Raw genomic sequence first — 22,754 nt, forward strand, 5'->3', positions numbered from 1 at the left:
TATTAAGCTATAATATGTCTATAGTTCATGAAAAAGAGGATTCAAAAATTCAAACCTAGTTGTATAATTAGAAATAATCACATGTGATAAAAATATGTTAGTATTTCAAATTGTTTTTATTTTGGTTGCACTGAAAACCTGTTTATTCTCACTATTTAAAATACAATTCTAGACTTTCTTTTTCAAAGATTAATTCAGTAAATCTGAAAAGAAGAAACAAAAAGAATTATCTTAAAATACTGACAAGGTGAAAGACTTCAAAAGGCAAGTAAAACATGAAATAACTTGAAGAAGCATACAATAGTTTTCTCATTGAAAATTCAGGTTGGACTGGGAATATAGCTCAGTGGCAGAGAACTTGCCTAGGGCATTCAAGGTCAGGAAATCAATCCCTTTGAACAAAATCATTAATTAATTAAAGGAGTAAAAGATATAAGCAAATGTTCTGAAGAGTGACTCTGAATTATAAAACACTATTTTACATAGCAGAGTAGTGAAACTGGAATGTCAATATGATACAACTAATTTATGTTTTTCTAAAAAACATTTATAAACTAATGCTACAAATAGATAGATAAGTAACAAGATGACTCTTTTTTTATCTGGATAAATCTTGATATCAAAATAAGTACCAATGTAATTATCTAAAAACCAACAGATTATTGCCAAATGGATTTTTCTGCTATAACTAGAAAATTCTTAAATTCTTAGCCTATCACATGTATACTGTACAAACATCCACTGAGAATTTAAAAGAGTCAAGGATTAATATCTTGGCTACAAACACAATTGCAAATTAAAAACTAAAATAATAAAAAATAATTTAACAGAGAAACCAGAGTTGAGTATTTGTCTTTTACAAAGTAAAAGAATCAAAATTCTTACATTTTTTCAAAGCATATCTCAAAAACAGAGAGGAAAAAAGCTATGTTACATTTTTAGGTAAATGAATTCACTTTGAGATCACACTTTTAAATGAAATAAATTAGACACATACAATTAAATATTGTCTTGTTTCTCTTGAGTGAGAAACTAAATCATGAACAGGACCAAAATGGATGACAGGTATCAGGAAGCAGGATGAATATCTTCAAATGGGAAGAGGACTGAGGGAAGGAGTGGGGGGGGGGAAGGAAGGCAAAAGAAAAAAGAGAATAGAAGGAAAAAATAGAAAGAAAGCATTTGCGAATGGAGAAGAGAGAAGTTTAAGGGTGGAGAGAGGAATGTGAAAAAAAGAATTAAGATATATTTTGGCACATACAAATTCCTATGATGAATGTGATCAATATATGACATATATGTTCTAATAAAAATGGAGTTAAAAAATAATTCCTCCAAAGTTTTATGTGTTCAAAGCTGGTGCTTCAGAAAGCAATTGGATCACATGGAATTATTAATCCACCAATAAGTTCAAAGTTGAATACATTAAGGTTTTCTAGACGTATCACTAGAGTTGGGAACTGCAAGGTCTTCTTATCCCTGGCTCCTTTCTTCCCTTTCTATTTGCCAGCTGCCATGGAGTGAGCAGCTTAGCTCAGCCAGGATTTTCTCCCATACCGTTTCTACCTTACAGCCAGCCAACCGTGACCCTCTAACCCTTGCAACCTTTCCTACTTTAAGCTGCAAGTGTCAAGCATCTACTCTTGCACAACTTGGCACTTCTTTTCTGTTCCTGGAATAAAATGATTTTATCGTGTCATTCAGAAATGCACAAATCCTGATAACTTCTTTATTGCATATTTTTTCCAATCTTCAATAAGATTTGGAGACAAAGTTTATGAATCTATCTCACTTGTTTAAATAAGCATCTGCACAACTTAGCTTTGTTTTTCAGATAGTTGAGAGAGGTATTAGTTTCATGGGATGGCTATAATAAAGGATCATACAATGAGCATGCTAAAATGACAAAAACGTATGGTCTCACAGCTAGGAAGCTAGAAGGCTAACATCAACGTGTTTGTAAGACCGTGCTCCCTTTGAAACTTTCAAGAATCTTTCTTTGCTCCTTTCTAATTCCTGTATTGCTAGCAATCCTCGACATTCCTTAATCTATAACTTTAGCACTTCAGTCTCCCTGTCTGTTGTCACATGCTGGCTGAGTAATTCTCTCTTTCTTATCATGATTCTAGTCATATTGATTTATAGGTTCACTCAGTGACTTCATTTTAATTTAAAGAATCTAACTAAACAGGAACGTACAAGTGCTGAGGTTAGGATTTTGGTGCATCTATTTAGGAGACTAAAATTCCATCAAAATTCTAGAAAAATGCTGCTATCGCTAACATTAAATTGAATATCCAATGTTATATATAATCATATATATATATATCAACATATATATATGCATACAAATTTTCAATTCTTCTTTTGTTCTTATACATTCAAACATGTACCTACACACACACACACATATATATATATACTTACTTGTAATTGCCCTTGTACTATCTGAGATTTTGACATCCATTTGTTCAGCCTAGGCCTGAATCATTTAAGTTTATATAACATTTATTCCTTTGTTTCAATTTAGGCTATAATTCTGACTGATAACCTGATGAAAAGAATTCAGCAAAAAGGGTTTAAGTTTCTCATTTTAATAGCATGAAGTGTTTTAAAATACATAATCTGCATTCTTTCTAATAATAAAATTAATATGGAGCTCCTTTGGATTAGTGCATTCTACTTTTTATAACTTGTTAGTACTTGTAATTCAAAAATTCAGATGTTTGGCACTGACTGATGAAGGAATACAGAATAAAAATTTAACTTCAGTGACATACACACAATTTCCAGTAAACTAACAAGCCAGTAATGAAGTTACTCTAATAAACTCAATAGAAAAAGAAATCAGCTGGAGAGTATGACTATTGAAATGTATGGTTAATGATTTTAAAATGCCTTATGGAGTGTAGCACACATGTGTATTATAGTTATTTATAAACTAAAGACTGCATCATAAATAAATATAAAGTATTATTTACAGTATCTTTATATCAAGCTCTCATGTAAAATATGACTATTTTAGTTACGTAAACTGTGGTGTGTGATACTAATTTCTGTTATAACAGTTATATAAACTGTGTTAAGTGTGTGTGTGTGTGTGTGTGTGTGTGTGTTAGTTTGAGAGCAAGGATGAAATACAAAATAAATATACAAATATTTTCAATGACCACTAAATTAGCACTATTTTTTAAGTTGTCATTTGTGTTCTAACCATTGACTTACTGATTTGATCAATAACTGTCCAATTTATTACTGTGAAGAAAACATCAAAACCAACATGTATTGAACTATATTAATATTTCTTACCTATTCCTAATACTAGTTTGTGAGCAGTTTTCAATACTTTTTTCATGTGGGAAAAAGTACAAGTTCAAGTTCTCCCATCTATTAAATATGTGAGTCAACAAAAGAGTAGCAGCAATTGCATGTTATCATTGATAGATGTTAGTTATTTTGTTTTCATTTTTACTGTGACAGAAAGCATTTCTCTGCCTCACCTGCTGGACCATGTCAGCGGGATAGATACAAAATCTCTGTAAGTACCAATTAAAATAAAAATAGCTAAATCTGGAATAAGTATCAAGGTGCAGCTTTGGAACAGTGTGATAATATATAAGTGATCATCATCAACACCTGTGGTCTACATTGCTTTGCATATGATGACTCACTGACAGTACTGGTAGCACAAAAGGCTGGAAAGTAAAACAGAAAATTTGTTTTTTCCTGATATGATAAGCTCAATTTTTGTGGTTTATTTTTAAACTAATTCTCTTGAGTTGTATGAATATCACACTGCATCAACATGTCTAACCTTAATATTGGTTTTTTCCACTAGAATTTAGTAAACATACTGTGTACACATAGAGAGAAAGGTCTTTTAAAAATCATGTTATTGAGTCAATTTTCTTACATGTTAAATGTGGAAATGTGCCTAGTAAGAATGCTTCAGAGAATACTATTCTCAACATCTACTTCAATGATAGATAATAGTCATGAAGATTTTATGGTATAGGTTATATCTGCTCTGTCAGGCTTTGATGTAGACTGTTTTGTTTCTGGAAAGTGTGATCTGAAAGAATAGGTATTTTTCACTCTTTTTATACTGTGCATACTGTAATTTAACAGGGAGAGGTTGATTGAAATCAGGATTCCCATATGAAAAAGAACCTAGAAGAACAGAGTAGTGATTCATGGCAAGGCAGAAATCCAAACAGAATGTGGTATTGTGAAGGTTCACACCATAGGATTAGGAATTTCTAAGACTAGACCAAAATCTATTTTCTGGCTATCTTCGTCCACTTTCCAAGATGGCCCTTTTCTTGCCTTCTACAGGATTGTTTATTTTCAATTATCCTTCATATCTAATAAGGATAGTAGAAAATATGCCTTATTTGGGCTGTACATATTTTACAACTCATTTCCTTCTTAGGCTACATTAGCAAATACAATTTTATGTCCTCAATAATCAAAACTTTAGATTGAAGCTTGTGATTTCCTCAGTAATGTAAATTTTTCAGAAACTTGCTTTTTCTTCTTTCCACTTAGTTTTATATTCTAGTAGCCACTCAACTTTCTTTTCAGTCATCTTTGCTTTTTTCTAAAATTCATGATTTTCTTCTTTCTTTTTTAAATTTTATTTTAAAGAGAAGAAAACCCAACAAAATAAAACACAACAAAGCAAATCAGAATAGAACAATGCAAGCAATAAAAGGCTTCAAAACAGGGCAAGAGGAAATCATCAATGGCTACCATAATGTCTTGTGTTTTCTTCAAAATAGCTGTCCATATCATAACACATAATAAAATCAAGCAAAACAAAACAGTAAAATCAATCAAAAGGATGAAAACATCGTAAGACTTCAAAATAAGATAATAGGGAATCAACAATGGCTATCATAATGGCTCTTGCTTTTATCAAAATAGCTGTCCATACTATCACACATAATAAAATCAAATAAAACAAAATGAAATAAAACCAATTAAAACAGAAGACTGAAAGCATTATTGGACTTCAAAACAAGATGATATGAAATCAACAATGGCTTCCATGATGTCTCTTGTTTTCTTCAAAATGTCTGTCTACATTGTCACACATAATAAGTCAAACAAAACTCAGTAATAAAATCAATCAAAACAAAATAATAAAAGCATTATAGGTCTTTAAAATTAGATAATAGGAAATCAACAATACATCCCATTATCTCCAAAATAACTCCCCATACCATCAGAAACAGTACAATCTAACAAAACAAGACAGAATAAGTCAAACCTTACAAAACTATGAAAACAATACAAGAATCAAAACAAGATAATAGGAAATTAACAGTAGTTAAAACTTCCTCTTTTTAGTCATGTCCTCCTCTATCACTTTCATATCTATTGTGCTTTATTGATCTCATTAACTACATCAGTTTTTATGCTAGGGAGATAATAGAGTGTTCAATCTTATGAGTCCAAACAATTTCACCTGTGAGAGCAATCTCAAGAGCCTTGAGATTATCCTACTTTATAGCTCAGTAGTTTTCCTCTGTATGAAAATACTGTATCTTTCATATCCATTCTGTGGTTGATAGGCAAGTTACCCTTGATGTTTTTTCTGTTCTGTCACATGGAACAATTGAGTTTTTTTCCTTTGATTTTCAGTCTATGAATTTGCTTTTGAGTTAAAAGTGTTCCTTATATACAGTATATTGATCTTTTTCTGTTCCACTCTCCTTGTTTCTTTTTGTTGATGAATTGTGGCCATCTACATTAATTGTTACAGCTGACATACATTGGTTCATCTCTGCTATGCTATCCTCCTGTTGTTGGCCCTCCACTTTTCCCCTTCATTCAATTGCCTGTCCTCTTCGGTGATCCCCTCTGCTGCTTTTCCTGGAACCATGGTCATCTTTATCTCTCTCTAGAATATCCTTCAGCACTCTCTCTAGGATTGGTTTGGTGGTCATGAATTGCTTCAATTGTTCTTTATCATGGTAGCATCTTATTTTCCCATCGATGTTGAAAGAGAGTTTTGCAAGGTGCATCAGTCTGGGTTGGAAGTTGTTTTCCTTCAGAATTTTAAATATTGCACTCCAAGCTTCTTGACTTGATGGTTTGTATCAGTAAGTGAGCCATGATTCTAATGGGTTTTCCTTTATAGGTGACCTGCGGATTTTATTTTTGTGTGTTTGTCTTTGTATAACTTGTCCTGAATTTCTGGGATCTTATTACATGTCTGGGTGTAATTTTTTTTTTACTATCGATAGTTGAATTTCTATATGCCTCACTTATCTGTATGTTAGGTCCTTTTTTCATGTTGGGAAGTTTTCTGCTATTACTTCTGAAAAGTTTTTTCATGTCATTTGTGTTGACTCCTGCTTTTCTGATGACACTTGTCACTCTTAAATTACTTTTCTTTGTGTAATCTTGCTGCCATTTAAAAGTTATTTCCTGGTTCTTTGTTATTTATAGAGATATTTCTTTTCACAATTGCTAGCTGTGATCCTGTCTTCAAGGTCTGAAAATCTATATTCAATTTCTTTCAAGTGGTTTTGCTAGCTTTTGACTGACCTTTTAATTACCTGGATATCTCTTTAAGTCTGCTTCATGTATTGTAAATCTTTCCTATATTGTTCATTCAAGGTTTCCATCATTTTCCTATGCTCCTCTTTTTTATCTGTATCTTTAAATATGCTCATCAGTTCTTTCATTATGTTTGTGGTTTCTTCTTTTACCTGAGATATTATTTGTGATCTGACTACATTTACAGTCTCATGAATTTGTTTCTTTATTTCAGTTGCTATCATTTTGGAGATTTTATCATTTTTTTTCCATGGTTTTACCTCCCAGACTTGTTCCGTGTGGGCTGGAAGTCTGAGAGTGTCTTTTGTTCTTTCATCTTGACATTTTCCTGATTTCCTTCCAGTAAGCCAGCTGTGGAGTCCCAGACACTTCCCACATTGTCTGCCCTTCCACAGTGTAAGGGAACTGGTCAGGCAACTGGATTTCTCCAACCCCAGGTCCTCAGGGAGGTTACAGGACATACGGCAGGCTTCTCCAGATCTGCACAGCTACACTGAGGCTACCCTGCTGTCCAGGAGTGCATGTGGTAAAGCTGCTTCTTCCTTCAGCCTGTGTGTCTACCTGGTACTCCCCAATGGTGTCAGGCACACAAGGAGTCACAAGTCAGATTAAGATATAGTAGTACTTCATTTCACTGACTTAATTTTTCCCAGGATTCTAGTTACTCTTAAAACTGATAGTAACTCTTAAAACTGATATTTAGAAACAGCTTTCAAATCCTGTTAATTCTAAATTTCTGAACTTTTAAAGCTTCCTTTTATTCATGATACCAAAACCTTCTAATATTTTCTCAAATTTATCATCTCAACATTGCTAATGATAGCCAACACACACTAAGGTTTGTTTGTTTTTCACTGCTCCATTTGGAAGAATGCTTCCTTTCTCTGTATATAGAAGCACTACCTCTCAAGTTACTCCAGTTGACAGTTTTCCCAATACTTTGTTACTGAAAAACAGATTTTTCCATGTCTGCTATCACTTAATTTCAATCTTACCAGTTGTCAACTTTGCATTAGTCTGAGAAATTAATCTCTGTTTTTTAAATAATGCCCCAAATTACAGAAGCTACCATTTTAAAAATATACTTTGCTTATGTTACAGTTCTATGTTAATTTGGAAGCAATTCTAAACAGCTTCTTGAAACTTGACTCAGGAATTTATTTTCTTAAAATCACAGAGAGGAATAAAATGGAACAGGGGCTGGGGGTTTAGCTCAGTGGCAAAAGCACTTGCCTGACAAGTGTGAGGTCATGAGTTTGATCCTCGATACTAAAAATAAAATAAAAAAGAATAAACAGAACATTAAAGTTTACACAAGACATTTGTATTAGCCTTCCCATTTCTTGGCCCGAATATCTGACATACAACCTAAAGAAGAATGGCTTTATTTTGTCCATGATTTCACAGGGTTCAGTTCATGGTCAGTTGGCTGCAAAGCAAGCACATCGTAGCAGAATGCTGTGATGGGGCAAAGATACTTAATTCATGGTTACCCAGAAGCAGAACAGAGAAGGAAAAATCAGAGAAAGGAACCAAATGGATACCCAAAGGTTATGCCCCACCCAGAAATACCAGAATTGTGCTTTACTAATCTCCCGCACAGCTTCTAAACTCAGCAGATTGACAAACATAACCATCACAACATTGTATGGCTCAACTCAGCATTAGCGCACCACCTGCTCCACTCTCAGTTGACCGTAACTGAGTCACCTAACCCTGCCTACCTGTGAGCCAGCTACATGCAAAGCTGGAAATGACTGCTTTCTTACTTAACAGAAAAAAGCAATTAGCAATTTTATATGTGTTAAATACTTTTTATTGTGATCATAAATTTGAATGTGATCATTACTCTATTTCATGTTTTCTCTTAAGAGGTGATTTCATTGAACATAGAATTTTTGTGTGACAGTTATTTCCTTTCAACAAATGGAAATCATCATCTGTTGACATCTGCTTTTCATTGTGACTGTTGGAAGGTCAGCTGTCAGTGTAACCATATACTTTTTAAATAATCTAGCAATGCTCACTTCTTGCTGTTACAGAATTTCTTTAAAAATAATTTCTTTAAAGATTTTTCCATAGTTATATTATAGTTATATTATAAAGATATTTCAGTTTTGCATTATAAAGTCAAGTATTTATATTGATTTTTATACAAACTGTGCTTTACATAATCAAATATAAAACTGAGGAAATTCTCTTTATAAAACTACTCCAGTTCATAAATAAAAGAATAATAAAATTATATCCATTTTATGACTCCCAACCTGTAAATGAATTTAGAGAATGATTAATTTCTATTACTCTTATTTAACCAATTACTCCAGTCCCTATTGAATTAGTACACTCTTATTGCATGATTCTGTGAACCAGGATTTAAGGAAGGACCTAAGTGAACATTTCTCCCTTGGGTTTCTCAGTTTCAAGCAAATATTAGCTAAGGTTATAGTGATCTGAAAACTCAAGTGGACAAATGTTCAACTCACTCATGGCTGACAGTTGAAGGCTAAAAGCTCTCTTAATTAAGAGGTTCTTGAAACTTGACTCAAAAATCTAGAGTTGTATTCTTCATCACAGTGGGATAAAGTATTAATTTTTATTCAGAAGCTGGCTGCCCTTAGAACAATTTTACTCAGTGTTCACATACTGGAATTTGGGCTGCATGAATCTTTGTTGTATTCAATGATTTCCCTGTTTCAGTATTTGTAGAAGGCTTAGCAGTATCCCTGCCTTCTACTAACTAAATGGCAGTAGCACCTTTCTTCCAGGTGTTACAACCAAAGTTGACTTCATGCATTGCTCTATGTCCCTAAGAAAAGTGGGATCGGTGTGGGGTGTCAGATGTGAGACAGGTAGTTGCTTTGGACAGAGCATCCCAAAAAGTCAGGTGAAAGGTGAGTGACTTTTCGTGGCTTACTTTGAAAGGTTTCACAGCACTACATCTACTGTATTGTACTGGTTACAAAAAAAAAATCAGTGGAGTAACCTCAGATACAAAGGGAAAGCAAATTATCCAATATCTTAATAAGAGTGTCATGATATTTTCTGTATGTTTTATAGTATCTATAAACAGCCATTGATGTCAAAACAGAAAGAAAAATGAAAACTGTTGAAAAACACAGTTTTAATGAGTCAAATCAAATTACTGGATGTTCTGAAAAAATTGTTTAATTTTTTAAACAATTGTTAAAAGACATAGTTTGTTCAAAAACTGAATTTCAAGTTAAAAAAGTTCAAGCCAAAAAAGATAAGGGAAAAATCTATAAATTAAAGAGACTAGAGACATGCCAACCATTGTACTGTATATATCATATCTGAATTCTGACAATGCAAAAACAATCAGGAGAAAACTAATTTGAATAGTGACTTACCTTCTCCATAAGAGTAAGAAGTTTGATGATGATAGGATGGTTTTATTTCAAAGAGGATTCTTCTGAAATATATTCCAGAATAGATGAAGTTGAAATAATATGATGTTTAGCATTCTCTTCAAAACAATGTAGGGCTAGGATAAGAAGAGAAGACATTTATAATTACTAAAAATTATATAAGTTTAAGAGTTATCACGTCTAGTATTTAGAAAATGGCCACATCCTTACTTAAATTTAGCATAATTAATTTTTCCTAATTGTTATAACTGTATTTTTACATTCAAACGTCATGATTTTTTAAAAAGATTCTAAACTTATATTCAAATTGCAAAATATGTTAATGATATAAATTTTTGAAAATATGGAAAAAATTGAAAGAAAAATAGCAATAGTTCAAAACTTAAAGGCAATTAATGTTAAATTCATCTATACTCTGTGTGATGGTTTATGTTGGTGGCCCCCACGCCTCATGTATTTGCATTGCGCATTTGTGATTGGTTCAAGGTCTAGCTTTTGAATTGGGGTTGTGAGTGATACACTGGCCTAGGGGTGGAGCCAGGATGTAATGTAATGGCAGGAAGGTGTGCCTCATTCTCTTGCTGTTTTCTGCCTTGCTTTTTGTAGCCGCCAGTAACTTTGCTGCAGCCCTGCCATGCCACCCTGCCTTGGAGCCAACTGATTATGGACTGAAACCTCCAAAAACTGTAAGAAATAAACCTTTCCTTTCCCAGCTTTTGGCATCAGGTGTTTGGTCTCGTGACCAGTAAAAAGTAGCTAAGACACTGTGTTTGAATCATGTTCCTATTGGCAAATTCAATTCAGTTACTTCAAGAATAATAGTCTGTGTAATATTTTCGTAGTCACACTTACAAAAGCACATTTTTCATATCATTTAAAATGTTTAATAAATTTTCTCAATAATATTTTAGACATTTAATAACATAAAATTTTAATAAATGAGATAGTTCCAAAGCCTTTTTCTAAGAAAACTATTACAAGTGATATTTTTTACTTCCCTATCATATATACTTATTGACTATAAACATGATCTAAAACAATTTCCAAAATACAATTCATTTATTTTAGATGCTTTGAGTTGTCTTTCATGCAATATTTTAGATACAATTTGTAAAAAAAAAAATTGTTTACATTCCTAATTAAATATCCTTATTTCTGATTTTATTATTTTTGTGCAAGCAAAATTTTCAACACATTGCTAAATAATAATAGTGCTAAGATTTAGCGTTTTAAAATTTACATCAGCCAAAGTTTCTTTATTGACATCTAATGAATACGTTGAGTGCTTTCAATTTCAAGATCTAATTTCCAGTTCTCAGGATATAGACTCACAAAGTCCGCAGTCCAGCACAGGATTGAGATGTTTGGTTCAGCAGCTCGTTAACTCTGCCCATAGAAGAAGATCTATTTCAGTCGTGATACTTGGTTCAAATTCAAGAGAATTTGAGAATGATCCTCAAAACCTTAGGTTTAAAAATCTTTGGGGGTTCATTCTGCTGTTGGCGACAGGTTACATTAGGGGTAGAGGGCTGAAAATGTTCCAGTGGCGCAATCAGTTAGCGCGCGGTACTTATATATAGAGAGAGAGCTGAAATAAACTCAGGGGCTGAATTAAAAGCTTTCAGGATTTTGGAAGCTATAACAGCATACAGCAGTACCCCAACCAAGATGTTTAAATGATAAACATTTTTATCCTGAGGTCAGATCCCAAAGAGAAAGCAACTAATCACTAAAATAAGTGACAAATTCCATAGAACTACAGTGATGGTTCACAAAGCACCCATTCCAAACACTGAGGTCATTAGCCAGGATGGGGACAAATAATAGAGACAGATGGCATTATTGTATTTCATTAAAGGCAAAAGAACGTTCATCATAAAATCCCAATATTTTCTTCTCTTAGACAAAGAAATGCTTTAAAGCAGTGAAAAGAACTTCTGGCTGCTACTTTTGAGTGCCAAATATCTGATCTATCGAATACTGAACAAAGTACTCTTTAAAAACTTGTCTTTGTTTTATAGAAAACAGAAGCTAAAAGCAGAAAGTATAACACCTCTTGCACTGTCTGATTATATTAAATGGCAGAAAAAAATTGAATTAGAAAACAATACATATATTATCTCTTTTGGAAAAACTAGGTCTGGTTCTTATAAATGGGTGAAGTTTTAGGCTTCCCATTTTTTCTTTTTCCTTTTATATCATTTTCTGTTAGTTAAAGCCAAGAACAATACAGAAAATTATGCCCTATAAAGGAATCTTAATCAGGAGACTTCTCGTCACCAAAGGTAGCTAAAAATCCTCCTCACAATATACAGACACATCGAGCTGGGGGTTAGCTCAGCAGCACAAGCACCTGGCTGGCAAGCGTGAGGTCGTGAGTTCAATCCCCAGTACCAAAAAAGAAAAATTACAGATGTAAAACAATAATCTTATAACATTCAGCCATTCTGTCAACCAAATAATGTAGACATGGCCTTGAATCTTTTGTTCTATAATTTCTGGAATCTCTGTAAGCCAAAAACAGTGCAGATAACAGTTTGTTATCATAATGCTATGAAATAGAAGGGAACAAAAAATTAAACCATGAAAAAGTTTTAAAAACTCCATCAGCAACTTAAATTTTGAAATGACAGAAAGCACAAATAAAATAAAAACTAATGAGTTAGAAATAATCATTGAAACACATGAACACACACACATATATGTGTATGAACGTGCAGAATCTGCCAAAAGTATGTATACACGTTTCAGGAAAGGAAAAAGTATCATAAGTATTTTAATGCTAAATTTATTGAGACATCATAAGATTAATGCAAGTTTCCTTTGTCATCTACAATTACAAGAAGTATGCAAAGTGGTAGCTATTTACTCCCAGACACTTAATAGTATGACAGAATTCTGACTGGATAACCTTCATAATTTAAGTACTGTACAAGCATTTTCAATTTCTTCTCTCAAGCTGACAATGTAGTTAATTTTTGTAATACACATTCCCTATTCCTTCCCATATAAGGGTGATACTGTCTGTTGAAAAAACATCATACTGGGGCTGGGGGTTTAGCTCAGGGGAATAGGCACCTGCCTTGAAAGCAGGCAGTCATGAGTTTGATCCCCGGTACCGATAAAAAGGAAAAAAGACAAAAAAAAAACCATCATACTATTTTTCTTTTCCTGAAGTGTGTACACATTTTTGGTGGACTCTGTATATTACTTGTTTTTATAACTCAAGGAAAACATACTTGAAAATCTAGATAAATAGGTGAGGTGGTCAATAGATTGTGTCAACTTAAGATACTTAGAAACTTCACTAAATGGGTTTAGCAACTCTACATTCTAAGGGTGCAGAAGAAGACCCCCCGGGTGGCTCATCATCTGGGTGGTATAAAAGGGAAGGAGGAAACACAGTTCCATTCCATTATTGGGAGAAGCTCCAGTTTTATCTTTGGTTTGGACCTCGTCTCCTGGCTTCCCGTGTAGACTCTTCAGCTTTCCAGCATAGACCCTTCAGCCCTCCACTGTAGAGCTTTTGGCCCTCTGTTGCAGACCCATCAGCCTGCTGGAGTGGACTTCTTGAGACACCAGGGTGAACTCCAGACCTTGGACTGAACCCTTCGGCCTCTAGTATGCAGACACTCTCTGCATGCTTCCTCATCCGACTCTGGCTGACCATGGCAAGCCACTCTTGTCATTTCTTATACATTTGTGTATCTCATGTTATATCTGTTTTCTTGAGTAAAACCCTGACTAATTCAATAGGTAGTGTAATAATTTTAATAATATCACAGAAGAAATAGAAATCCTAAATAGACTAATTTCCATAGACAAAGGAGAAAAAAAAGTTATAATAGCACTACTCACATAAGCATCGTTGCCAGATATTTTCATAAAGAAATTCTATGAAACTTCCAGAGACTAGACAATACTAATGTGAGTCTTAAGTTTTACTTGTTTCAGAGCACAGACCAAAAAACAAAACAAAACAAAACAAACAAACAAAAAAAAAACACTTCTGAATTATCAAGAAACAGAACTTTCACACCTAAGTCTTATAATATTGCAAACCAAATAGAATATAAATATACAAAAATTCTGTAGGAAACTGCCTTTTAGTATTACTGGTTATGTTCAGTATAATGTTAAATATGCATTTTGTGTCCTAAAAATTTTTCTTTAAAAGTTTGGAGTAATCCAACAATATTCAAACTGGAGGCACCTAAGGAGATCAAACCAATTATATTACCATAAATGTCTTATTGCTGCGGAGGCAATTGGAATATACTTTCTTTATCCTCAGAATAAATCAAAAGTTACAATAGAAGTTTAACACTTTATTCTGTTCCTCTAGTTCTCCAACATTTCAGTTATTTCTTTGATTTTGTTTTTGATTCATACATAACCCATCATTTTCCATTGGAGGCAGCAATGATGGAAAGTTTATCATTCTGTGCTGGGCTGGGCAAACTATTCTTGTTGAAGGTCATACAGTTAATATTTCAGGACTGAAGGTCCTGTGACAAATACCCAAATTTATCTTTGTAGTGTTATTTTAGCCCATCTAAGTGACTAGATAAAATACCATCTACTACTGGGTAGCTTATAAACAACAGAAATTAATTTCTCACTACTCTGAATGCTGGTAAGTCCAAGATGAAAGTACCAACAGGTTTGGTGTGTATTGAGGGCCCACTTTTGATTCCTAGTTGGTTGAACGTCAATGTGTACTCAGAAAGTAGAAATGAAGGGTTTCATTTCAGTCTGTTTTATATGGACACTAAATTCATCCAGGAAGGCTCCACCTTGATGGACTAATTACCTCCCAAAGATCCTAAAACCTAAAACTATCACCTTATGTGTTGGATTTTGGGCTGAGGAGGACACAAGCATTCACATCATAAGTTCAAAGGCCACCACAGATAGCATGTAAATTAATAAACGTGGATGAGTTTAATACAGTTCTAAAATTTTACTATCTCATATTTCCCACATATACCAAAATATTTTCTGATTTGTTCTCACTTCTTTTAAAAAATGTAGAAACTCTTCTTTGTTAGGTCAACCAAAAATGCATAATATCTCATAGGCCTACTGGTTTGTAACCCACTAATTTCAATATTTAGTGATTACAGTTGATGGGTGATAGACTTTCCCTCTGTGCTACATGAGAAACAGAAGAATCTAGTGCTTAGGCTGTTTTTATTGTTTCAAATTTGGTTCTTAAAATTGATTTAAAAATTATACTTTCCTGTCAGAATAGTTTTATGTATTGAGGAACAATGCTTTTATTATTCACATGAAACCTGTGATGAAGTTTGTACAATAAAAACTATGGTGGTCTTTGTGTGTCTCCTCCGTACTTAACAATGTGATTTTCTTTCACCATCTTCCTACCTTGGACACCTTTAACAAATTATAGTATAATATTTTTGAAATTAAAAGAACTCTGTTGGAAATCAATTGTGGAAATTAATAAGAATTCATATAAATAAAGCACTTCAAAATTTCCAAAAAGAATAAAGTTTTAGTATGATAAGTATTACTAAATAGATATAAATTGAGTTTTTGTGCTATTCTTAAAGCTAAACATTCGGTAATATTCTTTTTAAAGCAAATGTAAGCACAGAAAAATCTGGCAACAAGGCAATCTCTTTATTTAAAACTAAGACAGCTATATTTTTTCCTAATTTATCAGTGTTAAGTATTACACAAGCAAACATTTCATTTTATATGGGATTTTGTCATATAGAAAATGACAATCTGAAATCACAAACATATAGTTTTATGCATCAAGTTAATAAACTTTCTACATAATAAACACATTAAATGAATTGAATCATAATGCTTACAAGTTTTTCTATCAGTACTACTTACAGCATATTGATTTTAAAAACTTAATTTCTAAAACCTTAATGTTAAATAAAGAACATTAGTAAGTTAATTCTTGATATGTATGTATTTTCAAAATGAGGTGGAATACTAAAAACGTTAGTCAGAGAAGTCACGGGGTGACAGAGAGCTCGCTGAGCTCTGGTGTGCAGCCAGGGGCATGGGGCCTTAGGTAGGGATGAAGCTGTCTTGGCTACAGTGTTGCAAACTCCCCCCCCCCCACAGTGCTCTTCAGCCCAAGGAGGTTCTGGGGCAAAGCTGCTGAGCAGATCAGCTGGTGCAAGCCCTGAACCAAAAAGCTGGAGAACAGACACTAGCCATGTGCCAGCTGTTTTGTGCAAAGAATGCTTAACTTCTGTTAAAACACCATTGATCTTCAAACTGAAAATGGTAGAGATGATTGCTACCAACTATGACAACTTGTTACAAATACTAAAGAAGCTGTTACCTGTAAGGAAGTCCTGGAGCAGGTCTCTAAACTGGCTGATGTCTTGATCAAATATAGTATCAAAAAAGGAGACACTGTTGTCATCTACATGCCCATGATCCCACAAGCAGTATATGCATGCTAGCATGTGGCAGGATAGGAGATATTTATAGTCTCATATTTGGGAAATTTGTGTCTAAAGAACTAAGTAGTTGCTTTGATCTTTCAAAGCCCAAGGTGGTTGTTGTAGCCTCATTTGACATTACACCTGATAGAAAGTAGAATACATTGCACTTGAAGAAGCGCTAAGAACAGGGCAACACAAACCTAACAAAGTTCTCATATATAATCATCCAAATATGGAAGAGGTTCCTTTGGTGCTGGGTTGCGATGTTGAATGGGAAGAAAAAAATGGCAAAAACCCAATCGCATTACTATGCTCGTATGCTTCCAGAGCATCCTCTGTATATTCTTTACACATCTAGAACAACTGGATTACCTAAGGATGTGGTCAGGCCTACTGGGGGACATGGTGTAATGCTACATTGGACATTGCCATCCATGTACGGACTTAAACCTGGAGAGGTGTGGTGGACAGCTTTTGACTTAGGCTGTGTTGCTGGACATTCTTACAATACTATGGACATGTCTTGCATGTAAACAGTGCAGTTTTATATGAGGGGAAGCCTGTGGGAACACCAGATGCTGGCACTTATTTCCATGTTCTTACAGAGCGTGAAGCTGCTGCCTTCTTTATAGTTACAACTGAAATTAGAGCAATCCTTCAACAGGACCCTGGGGCAGCCCTGGGGAAGCAGCAAGATTCAAAACATTTGTGGCCGGAGACCAATGTGATCTGGAGACCTTGGATGGTCTATAAAGGTCTTCAGAGAACCCATCCTACACCTTCGGTGGCAAACTGAGACCAGAGCTCCAGTTAGAGCATCATCTATAGGATTTAGGTAACTCTAAAATACCTCTACTAGGTCAAGCGGGAAAATGTGTTCCAGGATATGTTATGATTTTGGATGATAACATGTAAAAACTGAAGGCTCAATGTTTATGAAATATTGCGGTAAAGTTGCTATTGCCAACTCGGACTTTTTCAGGACTCTGGAAGAATCAGGAAGCATGTAAGTATTTATATTTTGAAAATTTTTCTGGATACTAAGATACTACGGATGTTGTGATATGGATGAAAAGGGCTACCTGAATGTTATGTCTCTAATTGATGATGTCATAAATGTCGCAGGTCACAGGATTTCTGCAAATGGCATCAGAGAGTCCATTCTTTCTAATGGTACTGTTGGAGACTGTGGAGAGGTTGGCAAGGAAGAGTCTCTGAAGTCTGTCAATTTAGCAATCTGTGTGTTGAAGAGGTGCATAGATGCAACAAAAGAACACGTTTTACAAGAAATTGTGAAACACGTTAGGCAGGGCATTGACCTGTTGCTTTTCTAAATGCAGTGTTTGTTAAACAGCTCCCAAAACCACGTCTGGCAAAAATTTTTACTCTATCTGCCTCAGTCAGTGGCAAGCCACGTAAACTCTCTCAAATGAAGATTCCAGCATTTTGGAGCACACAGAAGAAGCACTGAAAAAGTCATCATGATTTTTGCTTCCATTATGAGTTGGTTTGAGTTAATTTTGTAGCTGGAATTAAGTTATTTTAGCCAATTCCCAGAAATAAAAATTTACATAGAAATTACTTGCCAATTGAAATGTTAAATGTACAACTTCTATAGAACCAATCTAATGAAGACTAGTAAAAGAACCTGTCTGATTTGACCCAACCATATTGTTTTCAATTGCCTGTAACATGGCTCACTCTGTATTGTCCAGTCTGTAACAAAAATATACCTGTTTTATGATTTTTAAAAAATTATTCTCCAAGAAATATCCAGTATTTGGAAGTGGGTCTTATAAATATATCCTTATCCTGACAAATTTTAAAACACAATTCAAGGTCAAGAATAATTAAAATTGTTCCTGTAGAAATTCTTAACATTTACTAATATGCTTAGGCTCCTACATTGTTTTAAGTGAATTTTAGGTAACCATGTAGACAGCTGAAGTTACTGTCTACGTAGAGAGACCAGTGGGGCCATATGTTTCCTGAAGAAAGGCGGGAAAGCAGGGTTACAACTTTGCCTTCTGGTCATTTGTTACTTAGACAAGGGAAATCACATGTCTGTAGGGAGCCCAACAGTTTCTCAATCCAAATTTTTATCTTAGGAGAAGCCCTGGCTCATGACTCAGCTTCTTATGCTGCGTATTTCTTGATGATCCTGACTTTGTTATTGAGTAAAGTAAATAACACACAAATGAAGTAGAGTGGCAAGGAAAGCTCTTAAGGAAGAAAGGTCACGACGGAATTTCAGGTCAGTATTAAAATGCTGAAGACCAGAGAGCACCTGCTCTATCAAAGGATAGCCCGCCCTGGTCCTGGAAAAATGTGTGACAGGAAGGAGGGAGACAGGTATCCCGCTGCAAGAGCTTCAGGTTTCCAAGAGAAGCCAAAAATCCATCTTTGTGTGTGTGTGTGTGTGTGTGTGTGTGTGTGTGTGTGAAAGCCGTAAGTTTTACACAAATCATGATGCATGTAAGAATTATGTCAAAATGTATCTTCACATTTAAACTTCTATAAAACCAGGAAGTCTTTTTAATAGAAAACTGAAACATCTTTAATAAGCTTAGGGTAATGTGCTGAACAACTAGAATAGATAAAAGCAGGTAATTAACTGATTTATTTAGAGTTCTACATGCATCAGTTATCAAAGAACCCATTTAATCACTAAATGTGTACCATGTCCAATGAATCTGAAGATTCTCAAAAATATTTCTCAATCTTCTAGTCATTTGAGAGCACTATTATCAAGAATATGTTGTGCTAACATAATAGTTTGGGTATAGAAAATATATAGGGGTGACAATAGACAAGCATTTACTCATTTGTGGTGTGGAAATTACTTACAACTTGTATAAAATATTCTGAAAATATTAGCACTGTTTGAGTATAGATTACAAAATAAGGGGTTTCTCAAAGTAAATTCCTATTTGCCTAAACTGCCCTGATTGCTATACTTGAAAAATATATTTATCTTTGATTATTTTAATAGCCTGAATTAATACAACTAGATAGATGCTGTATAATTTGAAACTATTGATTTTCTTGAAATGTTTTTTATTGGGTTCCTTTTTTTCTATTATCATAACTATAGTACTTACAAATAAACTAGTTTAATCACCTAGCAAAAAAATAATAAAAATTTTAAAAACAATCAAAATGTTCATTATATATAATATGTAATACATATATATTTACTTTTATATATTATATAGCAGTAGACCCCTACCTTTTTGTCACCATGGTCCAGTTTCATTGAAAATAAAAAAATCTGGGGCTGGGGATTTAGTTCCATGGCATAAGCACCTGCCTTGTAAGCAGGCAGTCATGAGTTCAATCTCCAGTTCTAGTAAAAAAAATATATATTTACAAAAAAAAGAAAATAAAAAATTTTTCCATGGATTAGGTTGAGTCAAGTTGGTTAGGGTTCACAATTATATTCAATGTTCAATGCTCAATGTTCTATACAATGTGAATATACTATATATTATATTAATATAATAATACATTATTTGAATAATTGTATAACACTGTACATAGAATCACTGGGAACCTTGAACCTTTTTCCTGCCATTAGATGGTCCCATCTGTAGTAATGGGAAGCAGTCATCCATGAAGTATCTTGTTTATGTCCGGTCTTCTTCAAAATCTGTTTGGTTTTCTGTCATTGCATAAAGATCTACTTCACAAAGATAGTCTCAGGGCTTTGGTTGCAATCTCACAATATTCTTTCTTGACTTTAATTCAGAAGGCATGAATATTTGAAGTTATCTCTAATGTACTTTTAAAGACAATGTCATTTGCAGTCTCAAGCATTCCAACTTCCAGCACAAAGTCAATTCGCCTGGTTTATTCAGAATGGAGAACAGACGCATACCTTCCTAGTTTCAAGATCTTCAAGTAATGTTCATACTGTTTTGGAAGTTGAGTAAGTGATCATGCAATAGCTGTGAGAAAAAAGGCCTCAGTCTCTCAAAATCTCTGCTAAAGGTTGAAAGACGTCAAAACTCTCAGTGTACACTCATTACCCCACAATTCCAATTTTGTTTTTAGTGCACACAGTGGATCTTCTAACTTAAACTCATTTGTTGTTCTTCCCTGAAATGACACCTTAGATTCTTTGAGAGGACTGAATATGTCATACATGTAAGCAAGTTTTTTCATCAGCTTTGTCTTTTTCCAGCCTCTCCTAGAAATTCATGATATGTTCTTGGCACCAGGCAAGATCAATTCCTCACCAACAGTAAAGGGATTCTTAGCTTTAGAAATATGTTTAGTCACTACGAATGATGCTATCATTGCAGACCCATTTGATAAATGGTGGTGTTCAATAATTGCTTCTATCCACTGCACTTTTTTTTTAAAGCTCCAAAGGCCAAGTGTGGTGGTGCATATCTGGTAATTTCAGCACTCAGGAGACTGAGGTAGGAGGATTGCCATGAGTTCCAGGTCAGCCTGGACTATGTAATGAGACCCAGTCTCACTCCCCCTACACAAACTAAACAAAAAAGTCCTATTGTATACCTAGTCGCCACACACTATACAAAGCAAGCTTGGAGACTGTGAATCACCTCTTGCAATGCACCAGTAATTTTAGTGGGACTGTCACTATTTTCTTTAAATGAATCTTTCTTTTTGTTGGCAGTGTTACTTTCCTATGCTGCCCATCATTATGTCTTTCTCCCTTTTTAAAGTTCACCAGTGATTTTGGTCAGGTGCTTATGGACTTGTGGGCTTCTAAAATGATGACTGAGGCAAGTTCAGGGCAGGAAAGAGAAATGGTAAACAGGTAGAAATGGTAAATAAAATAAGGGGGGGCAAGCACATACTGAAAAAAAAAATTAGAGCCTTTTTCAAAACCTACTCACCAGATGGAGTTGTTCAACTGGAGTACATTAACTCACTTGCCAAATAAAACCTGCCACCAGATGCCAATTAAGTGTCACTTGCCACTGACTCATAGGGTTTTTGATATAATTCTGAAAACAATTGATTTGTTATGGTGTCTCTGTATATCCAAATCTGTTTGCTAACATTGATGTGTATTTGTCACACTAGTACTAGCATCAATGCCTCAGCTCCACCTCAGATCATCAGGCATTAAATTCTCATAAGCATGTAATCTAGATCACTACAAGTGCTATTCATGGCAGGATTCACACTTCTACTAGCATTTTGTGCTATCACTGATCTCATAGGAGGCAGAGCTTGAGCTGTAATGTGAGCAGTGGGGAGCAGCTGATATAGAGGAGGCTTCACTTAGGCACTTACTGTCTTGTGATTCCCAGTAGGCCGTGGACCAGTGACAATTTGTGGCCAGGGCTTGGGAAACCCTTCCTATAGAAAGTTTCTATCTTTGAGACAGAGATTTATTTGTTTTTATTTATAGTACATGAGTCTGAAAAGAAGCTATATACTACACTACATTTTTGGTGAGTTCATACTGTTTTGATAAAATTGCTTCTTTAATTTTATGAATGCCTATCCCTAAAATGAAGAATATCAAATTATGACCTATGGACTATACCTGATCAGTCACCTGACTTTGGAAATAAGACTTTATTGAAACACAACCACACCTACTAAGGTCAGTATTGTCATGTCTACTTTCAGATAACAAGAAATTTTAATCAGTGCTACAATGACTGTATGTTTTCTGGTTGGCTCTTTATAGAGAAGTTAGTTCTCTACAGAGAAGTCAATCAACTCTTTATATAAAGTGTAAAAGTGTTCTGTGGGTCATATATAATCCATATGGAGGGTGTATATACCCTGTAAGAATCTCTTCACGTCCCTTACATTAGCTGTACCATATCTTTGACTACTGAAAAAACAAGTTTCCTTCATTATGGAAGAGCTAATGCACCTATCAATAATGCTTTTTATTTCCATATTTATTTTTAAATGTTTGCCATCATTTTGATTAAATTAATAGCTAAGAATAGATTTTCAGGTACTCATAATCTTATCTGTCTCAATGAAATGCCCACATGCCCCATAATAACTTTATTTGCTTTTCTAAGATTAGATCAAAATTGAGACCATATTTCTTAATTCTATTCACACTGTAACAGCTACAAGGGAAGAGTTATAAAATACACAAGAGACACTCAATACTCACTGAGTAAATTTGCATGTGTCATTGGAAATCCTAGAAGCTTCTTGAATGCCCTTTTGGCTATTGTACTTTTACCTTCAGATTGAAGAATAATCAAAATCTTCCTGAGACACTTATTATACTCTATTAAAGAACATTATTTTCCTCTGTTCTCATATTACTAGTTTCAGTTTGTCATGGTTTATGTCTGTGGCCCCCAGGCCACATGAGTTTGCATTGTGCATTTGTGATGGTTCATTGTCT

The 22,754-nt window shown here is 34.3% G+C and overlaps 1 pseudogene; it reads left to right on the forward strand.

The window, feature by feature from the left end:
* LOC100714603 (acyl-CoA synthetase short-chain family member 3, mitochondrial-like) overlaps positions 1 to 17,878 on the forward strand; it is an 83,231-nt pseudogene extending 65,353 nt beyond the window's left edge.
* The last annotated feature ends 4,876 nt before the right edge of the window (positions 17,879 to 22,754 follow it).

Source organism: Cavia porcellus, unplaced genomic scaffold (assembly GCF_034190915.1).
Source record: "Cavia porcellus strain 051 isolate PalLab524CR breed Dunkin Hartley unplaced genomic scaffold, mCavPor4.1 scaffold_5, whole genome shotgun sequence".
Lineage (NCBI taxonomy): Eukaryota > Metazoa > Chordata > Mammalia > Rodentia > Caviidae > Cavia > Cavia porcellus.